The sequence below is a fragment of the Triticum urartu genome, chromosome 4 (genome assembly GCF_003073215.2).
Source record: "Triticum urartu cultivar G1812 chromosome 4, Tu2.1, whole genome shotgun sequence".
Classification (NCBI taxonomy): domain Eukaryota; kingdom Viridiplantae; phylum Streptophyta; class Magnoliopsida; order Poales; family Poaceae; genus Triticum; species Triticum urartu.
In genome coordinates this window covers 613,117,490-613,127,055 of record NC_053025.1, presented here as the reverse complement: position 1 = coordinate 613,127,055, position 9,566 = coordinate 613,117,490, and the positions used below count along the sequence as shown (strand labels likewise).

Sequence of the window (9,566 nt, the reverse complement as noted above, 5' to 3'; positions counted from 1 at the left end):
TACCCGTCCACATTTCCTCCCCTTCTGTTCACCTCCGCCACTTTCCAATCGCTGTTCACCTCCACCACTTTCCAATCGTCGTCTACCTCCACATTTGAATTCGAGTTCAAAGTTTTCCATCTCTTATGAAACTGTTGTGTGGTGGCTCTCATCGCTATGTTTCGCAAAATGCAGAATTCTCATGGAATTTATTCTTCAGACAGTTGGAAAGCTCAATAGTTATAACTTTGTATTAATTATGAGAGAAACAACTTTACAAATAATTGTTGTGATGTTGTTTTGTAAATGAACCAAAGACCTCAGGACACATTTTTTTAGATGCTTCCATGCAAGAACATCACGTCTTTCACATTGGAGCATCACAAGCATGCACATGAACTGTACAACAACTGCCCCAAAAAAGTCGCATACCATTTTTTGGCAAGTGTACATTATTGCTGACATGGTGCCAAAAACCCCAGAGCTTGAGACAATCTGGACCGGCACATGGGAGAAGACATGAATTCAACTGCACTTCAAGGTCCGTTTTGCAAAAAGTACCAGCAGCTCCCTTTGTGCTTCATCATGTCTATGTCTTTTTCATGGAAGGGGTGTTTTGTTCCATCGAAGCATCTGGTGCGTGAGTCGCTCGGTTACACATGATACGTTCTCCTGGTGGATGGATGGCTCTGGTCCTACGGATCGGTTTTGGGGGTCCTTCGTCATGGATCTGGCCTCCTGTGGTGGTGGTGAGGCAGTGGTGCGGAGCCTGGTGACGTTATACTATATAGAATAGACGAATCTCAAGCCGAGTTTAATTCCAATCACAATAAAGAAAGTTACTGCATTTCATAACTGATTTTCTCTCTCTTTTTATTTCGTTTCTTTTTTATTTATACATTCTTTATCTTTAGTTTTATCTAATTAATTGGTAGTATCTACTAGCTTGAACTTGAATTTGATTGCCTTCCATACTTCACAAGTTGCAGCTAGTTCAAAACTCCATTTGAGCATGATCGCGCCCTTCGTTACCAGCGTGTACACAGGCTTCTAAAGCCACTCGATTAGCTGTTGCACCAGGTGCATTTCCCCAAGTATTTCCATTAGGATGGAGGCATGGAGCACGTGCTCAGAAGTTCCATAAGGGATCACACACGGGGAATTGATTAGTTGTTGCACCAGGTGCATTTCCCCAAGTATTTCCATTAGGATGGAGGCATGGAGCACGTGCTTAGAAGTTCCATAAGGGATCACACATGGGGAATTTATTCAAGTTGGGGCTCTCGACATGGAGGTAATACCCTTCTCTTGCGTTTGCTTTGATTGATTATGGGAAAACGCCTCGCGTGATGCGTGGGGATGTTGCTACCGAGACTATGACTAGATGTCAGATGCCTCAAACTACCATGTGGCCTCACCTTATAAAGGGGGACGAGACCTAGGGTTACACATCTTACTAACCGACTTGGGAATCTTAATCTGACGAGGAGCCCCTGACTTGACAATGAAATCTTGATGAGCTCCCTTTCGATCTTTTGTACCTAGTTGTAGCGCCCAAACATTTGTCCCGCGGTCCATTGAATGATCCGGCCGCTGTAGCTCCGATTCAAATGAGTCAGGCACTTTTTTCTTGAGAAACTAAACGAGCCAGACACTGATAAGGGTTCCGATGATCAAGCTACCCAGCCGTCTGGGCCAGGTCATAGTCTTGTCCTAACTAAGCACCGGTACTCAAGAAGATCTAGTCCCTCCAAAGGCATTGTTCTGTCGCTATCACTGGGCCTCGCTTCATGTGCTCATGATCCACACAATAGCTTGCAGTATACCAAAGTATCCTTCGTTGTCTGCCTTAGGAGGTGTGAAATCACCATAGCAAGACCCTAGAGATCCCATGCTAGAGGCTAGTGAAGGAGAACGGATCAGACAGGGGTCATATTCATCTCCTCAGGGTGAGTCCATCCTTGCATATGATTGATCTGTCACTACGATTAGGATATCGGCGAGAGAGGGGGGCAGCAGTTACAGCGGCGGAAGATTAGGCTGGGACTTTGAAATTTTGGGATTCCGCATGGGGTTTTGGGGGTTAATATAGTAATTAGATTACAGTGAAATGAGGCGGTTGCTTGCCCAAATCCAATTCCATTAATTTGTTCAAGACTCATCCAAAATTCACCCAAAAAAATTCATTGTTCTTCTAAAATTCAGAATTCAAAACCAGGGTGACGAGTTTAATTCCAACAATTTCTTTAGCAACGCCTACAGCCGCTCAACATTTTCCCCTAATTTCCCGTCGTCGACACATCCATGTTCGTGCTCCTCGAACCACTTTATTCTCTCTGACAGGGCCAAGTTGCCGCTAAACTGTGTCGAGCTACGACCTCTCTCTCTCTCTCTCCCCCCCCTCTCTCTCTCTCAAAGCTAGTCGGGCGTGTGCTTCTGCAATGTTGTCCTCATCAAGTCCTAGATCTGGAAGGACGCTGCCAGGCTCCTCTCTATGCAGATGAAGCATTCGTCCTTTGCATGCAAAAATCAAAATGGTCAAGAACTGAATGGCAGATAGTTTCTTTTTTTCTTTTTTTGAGGGTGAATGGCAGATTGTTTCTAGAAGAACAATGGAAGTCTAAGAGGCATCATCGACACATAACCATACCAGACATCACCCATGGGTCAAAGAAGTTATCAAGCTGCGTTCAGAATGCCCACCCTTTTGGGTCCGGTGGCACTGAAAGTAAACTCCAGAAATTATTTTGTGGTGTGGAAGTACTCGAATGGTTATTTTGATCTTGGAGAAATATGTCTCTTGCAGGTGGTTTACTTATCTCGCTGACATTGTACAAAATTGTAACTTAGCTGGTCTAGCCCACCATCTTTTCCGCTCTTCAAAAGGCTTGATTTATTTAGATGATTATACTTTTTAATTATTTTTAAAATCGTAATACCAAGATGTAAGTCCAAACACAAACAAACTTTTTCCTTCTTGTCAACAAGGATATCAATGGACCTTGTAAAAAGGAAAAAAAACAAGAATATCCATGGGGACATGTACATGGTCTCGTCACCGTTCGGACATTTTAGGCGCAAGGAAACGGGGGCCGTTACGCCTCCCCGACCAACAACAACACCCCAAGGCAACACACTCAAGGGTTATGAGGCTGAATCCGCCCAGGTTTCGAGCTCATCTGAGCCAATAGTGGCAGATGATTGCCTCAAGTTCTTTTTCTTTTTGAAACACATATCTACTCTTTTATCTCCTCTTTTTATAAATGACTTGTCTATTATATGAGGAATAAAGTCTATTCGCTGTCAAAAAAAAAAAAGAGCAGGTCGAGCCGAATCAGCCCGCGCGAATCTCAAAGCTCCCTGCCGAGGACAAAACCTCGGTAACGCCCGCCAAGCAACGGCCAACGGGCTCTTTGCTAATCCCCCAAAATCCCCAAATCACAATTCCGTAACCGCCCGCCAAGCAACGGCCAACGCAACTCCGGCCACGGCCATGGCGCAGCGCTCTCTGCTGCTCTTCCTCCGCGGCGTGCTCCGCCTGCTACAGCGCCGCCGCCGCCGCCTCGCCCAGCCGCCGGCGGGCCTCGGCGAGCTCGCGCGCCTTCTCCTCCGGCTCCTCCCGCGTCCGCGCGCCCGATCCACGCGGACGCGGCGGGCGGAGAAGCCGCGCTGGCACCGCCGGCCTACCCCATCGACGGCATCTACCACGACGCGGGGGCGGGGGCCATCCTTGTCTTCGTCCACGCCCTCCTCCGCCTCGCGCCACCGCCAGCGGGCCCGGCCGAGCAGGTCGCGTCCGAGGCCGCCACGGCCACATGCAGCATCATCGCGCTGCTCCTCGCCGTCGACGGGGTCCTCGCCGGCGACGACCCACGCGCCGGGCGGCTTCTCATCCGCGTCTTCCTCGCCTGGGTGCGCGCGAGGCACGCGCCCGTCCACGCGGCCGCGGTGCCCGGAGAAGCTGCGCTGGCCCCCGATGATGCCCCGCAGAACACCGACGAGGACCCCGATGATGCCCCGCAGAACACCGACGAGGGCCCCGATGATGGCCTGCAGAACGCCGACGAGGACCCAGATGATGCCCCGCAGAACGGCGACGAGGACCCGGTTGCAGCTGACAAGCCCGACGAGGAGGAGAAGACGGTGACCGTCGTCGTGTCGACTACCCAGGAGGCCCTAGAGGGTGTACTCCTGTGGGACGAGCGGGGCAGCATGATGGTGGTGGACGTGCCGGCCCACCTCCAGCGCCAGGACGCGGTCGACATAGATGAGTTTCTGAGATCACGAGGTGCGACTCCCGCGGCGCTGCGACGAGGTCCCGTCCTCAACCACATCCTCACCGGTGCCGGTGGGCAATGGCGCTGCTGATTCTTGCACTTGTGTTTGCTCTGTTGCCTGGCTCTCGCCTCTGGCCGCAATTGCATATTGAGCTGCTGTAGAAACTTGTTTTGCTCTGTTGCCTGGTTGCAGTTTCAGCTGCAGAAACTGAACCAAAGCTGGTTTGTTGCTTAGTTTCAGACTCAGTTTCATATTGCTGCATGCATAAACTGAACCAAGATGGTGCGTTGCGGCTTGGTGTCGAATCATGTTGCTGCATGCATAAGCTCAACTGAATCAAATTGGTCTGTTGCTTACTTTCGATCCGACTGAACTTGACCAAATTGGTTTGTTGCTTAGTTTCAATCTGTCGTTATGATCACGGATTTTTGTTATGCGTCATTTTGTTTCTCGGCATCGTATGAGATCTGTGTGTCAAAAGCGCTGTCCTTATGATTGTTGTTTTGCGTTTCTCGAAACAGTATTATATCTTTGTGTCAAAAACAAGCACCAAAACCACTCTAGGTATACAACAGTCTGAATCATGCCCTGCCGATTCCGTTTTCAGTACTTTGCCTCCATCAAAAGAAACAGGGTATTCTTTCATATGCTGGAAATTGGAAACCTTGATGTCCATTAAAAGCACTTTTGCATTCAGGTAGATCATACACAGAACAACGCATATCCGATCAAGTGGAACATAATACATAGAACAGTGAAGCGAGTTTAAGTCATCATCTATTTCAAGGCGAGCAGCCAGCTATCAAATATCGGCTGTCAAGTTAATGGAAGGCTCCTCAAACACCCCGCTCGACCTCATTCGACAACCTGTGACTGCTGCACGGAATCCTTCGGAGCTTCGGTGATCAACTTACTGTACCTCTCAGCCGCCTTTTCCATGCAAGTCCTGATAACAGGAGACTGAGAAATGTTAAGCTGCTTAGTGTACAGTATCATCAGTGTACATGTTATTAAAATAGCAAACACCTGACATAATTTGATAACAGCGTTACATCTTAATTTTCCTGACCTTCAGCATGTTCCATGTCTTACAACCCACTTTGCCACTTTCAATGCTTTCTTCAGTATGCATACAACATTGTTGACAGTTTATATTACTAAATAACCTAAAACAGAGAGCCACCCTGAAGGTGCAGTATTCAGACAACAACAAAAATAGCACTGTCATCAAAGGATTCACCTACAATCAACAGCATGATTCACTTGGAAATGACAGTAGGAGAACCAACACCTTCAAGAATTCAAGAATATAATTTCATAAGGAAAGGCATAAATATTAAGGAAAAAAGTTAATCATTCATGCAAATCAGAAAACCAACAAATTAGATGGCGGGCATTGATGAATAATACCGCTTCATCTTGTATTTCTGTGACATGAAAATCATACAAATGTATCAGTTTAAGATTTAATTCAACGGATACAATAGGAAAAATGATGAGGTAAATTAAAAATTACCTTAAGTCCAGGAGCAGCAGCTCAGCTCTGCAGCTGCGTGCTTGCCTGAGTAGGTAAGCAGCGAGCTTGACCAGCGGAGGCAGCTGCTGGCGCCCGGTGCACAGGCCAGCAGGAGCTAGCAGAGGAGAGCACAACCGGTAACCAGAGGAACAACAGCCGGTAAACCAAGAGGAATAAAAATAGAAGAATTATACAGAAGCAAGCAGTTACTCGTTAGGCGGGAATGCTTTGGACGATCGGATAACACCCAGCGCCACACCTGGTAGCACAGGGGAGACGGCGAGGTGAAAAAAAACTAAAACAACTAGGGCTGCGTGCCTGCTAAAAAAAGAGAAGGCCCCATGTGTCCATACATGTCATGCAGGGAGGAAGCATATACGTCATCCAAAATGGGGTGAAAACGTGGAACTCCGAGGTTAATAGAGTTGTACGCAATGAGTACTGTAGAGGAGGGCAAATAGCGGATTTATGCAAAGGGAAGCATGTTCATTCAATTCAATATTATAATGGACCATGCAAAACCAAGTCACAATGCACATAACAGTAACCAATGCAGACATGTTTAAAGATGCCGCCAATAGGATTTTCCATCCCCAGATAGAGATACAATGTACATCCCTATACCAACAAATCCCTTACAGTAATATTAGGGTGCACTTGGATGAAATCTTCCCTTCAAGATACCTTCTAGCAATTCTATGGACCGCGTCAACAACCATTTTCGTGTCCTGTTCACGGCCTTCTAGGGGATATTTGTCTGAATGGTCTATACTTAAAATCTCCAGTGCAGGGGAATTTTCCACCATGTGCGAAAGGAACTCAACTTGACCGATGCATGCTTTAAATCCTGTAACGTACAAACTCTTTAAGTTGTTGAACAGACGCTCCGGTAGCTTCCTGATTGGTTCATCAGATTCTTGTACCGAATGCACGTAACTGGGGAAACGAAACTGCAAGTTTAAACCAAAAACCATGGTAAAAAAAAATTAGTTTGAACCAAAAATGAAGTGTGATGCGAAGGATTGTGACTATTACTGAAAGTCAAGAACATAATGTGAGTACGTGAGCAAATCTCAAACAGACTTTTGTCAAATTGTCATTTTATTTCTTGAAAGATTCGTATTGAATAAAAAAACTAGTAGCTTCCAAACAAAGAGAGTGCTAAAACGAACAACAAGTAAGTTTAGCAGTCTATATCCATCCGTCACTTCCAGGACAGCATATGCAATAAAAGAAACTGTCCACCACAGCACTTCTCATCACATATTATACTCGAACGTGCCTCTAAGTTGACAGCATGATAGTTGGCATAATGAGACATCCAATGCGTTGAAAGAAGCTGTAATGCAATATGAGTACTTACGTGCAGCTCTAACTTCTTGATGAAAGGAGCAGACCTCACAAAAGAGACCAAAGATAATATATTGAATTCTTGGATATAGACCAACCTCAATTGTAAACACGTCATCTGAGAAAACTTGCATCGGTAATGCATCAAACAGGGAATCTGAAAGATAGATAACCAAAGGTCATGATCAGTCATGTGATATTATAGGATAATCCATGACTTAAAGGAAGGTATAAGAGCGAACCTTTGGAGGTTCACAGGCCGTATCGAGGGTCAGATGTTGCACATTTATAAGCACATTAGCAAGAACAGTAATAGTGTGCTCGAGCGTGTCTCCATAATACCATATGTTTGCACATTTCAGTTCCGATGATTTACTGAGGTCAATAGGCACCGCCAGTCCTCTGTATTCGAAAGTCGCAAGGTTCACGGCATGGAATGCTATATTTGTTAATCTGCAGGAAGCAATTTTCAAGTATAGCAGGTGAGGCAGTGGGCCGTTAACCTTTGTTACAGCAGTTTGACAACATATGTTCAATTTCCTTCCCATTGACACTCACTATGCTCAGATCAAGCTTCCTTAGGTTAGGGAAGCCACTAAAATGCATTGGTGGCTGGAGATCTACAAAGCTAAGATGAAGTTTCTGTAGACGGTGTATACTGTCCTCGTCTAAAAGCTCAAATGGGAATTTGTACCGATCATGACAACCTGGAGGTTGACGCTGTTCTCGTGCTAAATCAAAAACTAGTGCCTTTGCCCGCGATGATACAGCAAAACGAACCCAATTATCAAGATGTTCAACCAACATCCGGTTCAACTCAATTTTGATTTCAAGCTCTTCAACCAACTTGCCACTGCACTGTCCCAGGACTCTATTAACAATGTGACTGAACACTAGATTATACACTCTTTTCTCATAATTATTCTTGCCACGTATTGTATTTCCATCAAAACTCAGTTTAGGACAAACTGTCCACAAGTATCTCCATTTCCTTGATACAGCACTGGTTCTTACAGCCTCTTCCAGAGACAACTTTGACAAAACTGTGCATAACACGTCCTGCAGAACAAAAAATATATTGTAGTTGCGCACAGGTAGAAATTAGTAATCCGCAGTCAAGAGACGAGCTGGAGCAAAAATATTGACATAGTACCTCTGGAAGGTTTCCAACCAGATCAACCGGCGGTTCCTCTCCATCGGTTGGTTCGTGCCGGAGGTAGTCGGACAGAACTCCACAGATGAGAATAGCCACACAGATTAAATCGACCGTTCACTGCTATTCCTTTGGCATGGATTGCTCCGCAGATGAGAATGGTCAGCAGTTGAAACCGGCCGTTTGCTATCAGCTTTCGATCGAACACTTCACATCGTATTATGTGCTCTGATATAGCTCTGAAAGCCAGAATGGTGAATGGCTCAATTCGATGGCTTGATATCCTTGGATGGCAATGATCCACTGTACTTATACCAGGCACGAAGTTCCCCATTGTGAACTGCAATGAGGTGCAAGGAAGAACCCAGTTAAAGTATTTTTTTCCCCAAACAAATATTCATCAGAAATCAAGCCCCCATCACCACCAAAAAACGAAGGAAAAAAAAACTGTTTCCTTTGGTGGGGAGGGACATGGGCAGATCCAGATGTTGTGCACCCAGAATATCTCGAGGGCAGCAATGGATTTTAAGTAATCGTGGATGGATGAGAGTGTGCTCATACCTCAGAAACCCACCGGTGGCCGGAATTGCGGAGCCGGAAGGTCGAACTGGAAGGGGAACGGTGATGGCGGCCCGTGAAAGGCGGAGGGGTTGGGGTGCTCGCCGCGGAAGAGGAGTAGGCGGAGGAGAAGAGGTCGGGCACCGGCAGCGGCGGTGGGTCAGCCGCCGTGGGTCGCTGGGACTGAGGAGAGTACGGGTTCAGAGGAGAAACATGAATCCATTGTGAGCTCAACATGTCAACGAGGTGCTACCTGGAGTCTGCTTGGAGTAACCTGTTAACAGGGTTTGGCAGTTTCCATTACGACGACCTGGACAATGCTTTCAGACTATGCTCTTTACCTATGTAGTATAGACCTCTACAGCGTTTAGAAGTGGTTACTTTCATTGCCTAAACACTCATCCTGATGTTATGCGCACTCTAGAGAACATAGAGATGGAGCGTGTGTAGATGAGGCGATAAGCGTTCCTAACCATCTAGTGGTGAGTCGAGGTTAACTAATTAGAGGAAGGAGAGAATGGAAGTAATGCTGTTTTGAATGGATGGATTTAAAAAGGCACTGTGATGGCTTGTGCCAAAGTTTCGCCACGTTAGTATGAGGAGCAAAACGAGATTGCCAGTAGTTATAGGCCTTGTCATGGAAAATATGCCTCACCAACATGGATTTCAGTACAGGAATGACAAAGAATGAAAACAAGTTCAAACGAACAGCATCTGATTTTCAGGCAGTAC

The 9,566-nt window shown here is 46.2% G+C and overlaps 1 pseudogene; it reads right to left on the bottom strand.

The window, feature by feature from the left end:
• Nucleotides 1-5,773: 5,773 nt before the first annotated feature.
• LOC125553229 lies at nucleotides 5,774-8,980 on the bottom strand (annotated as a pseudogene).
• Between the last annotated feature and the right edge of the window lie 586 nt (nucleotides 8,981-9,566).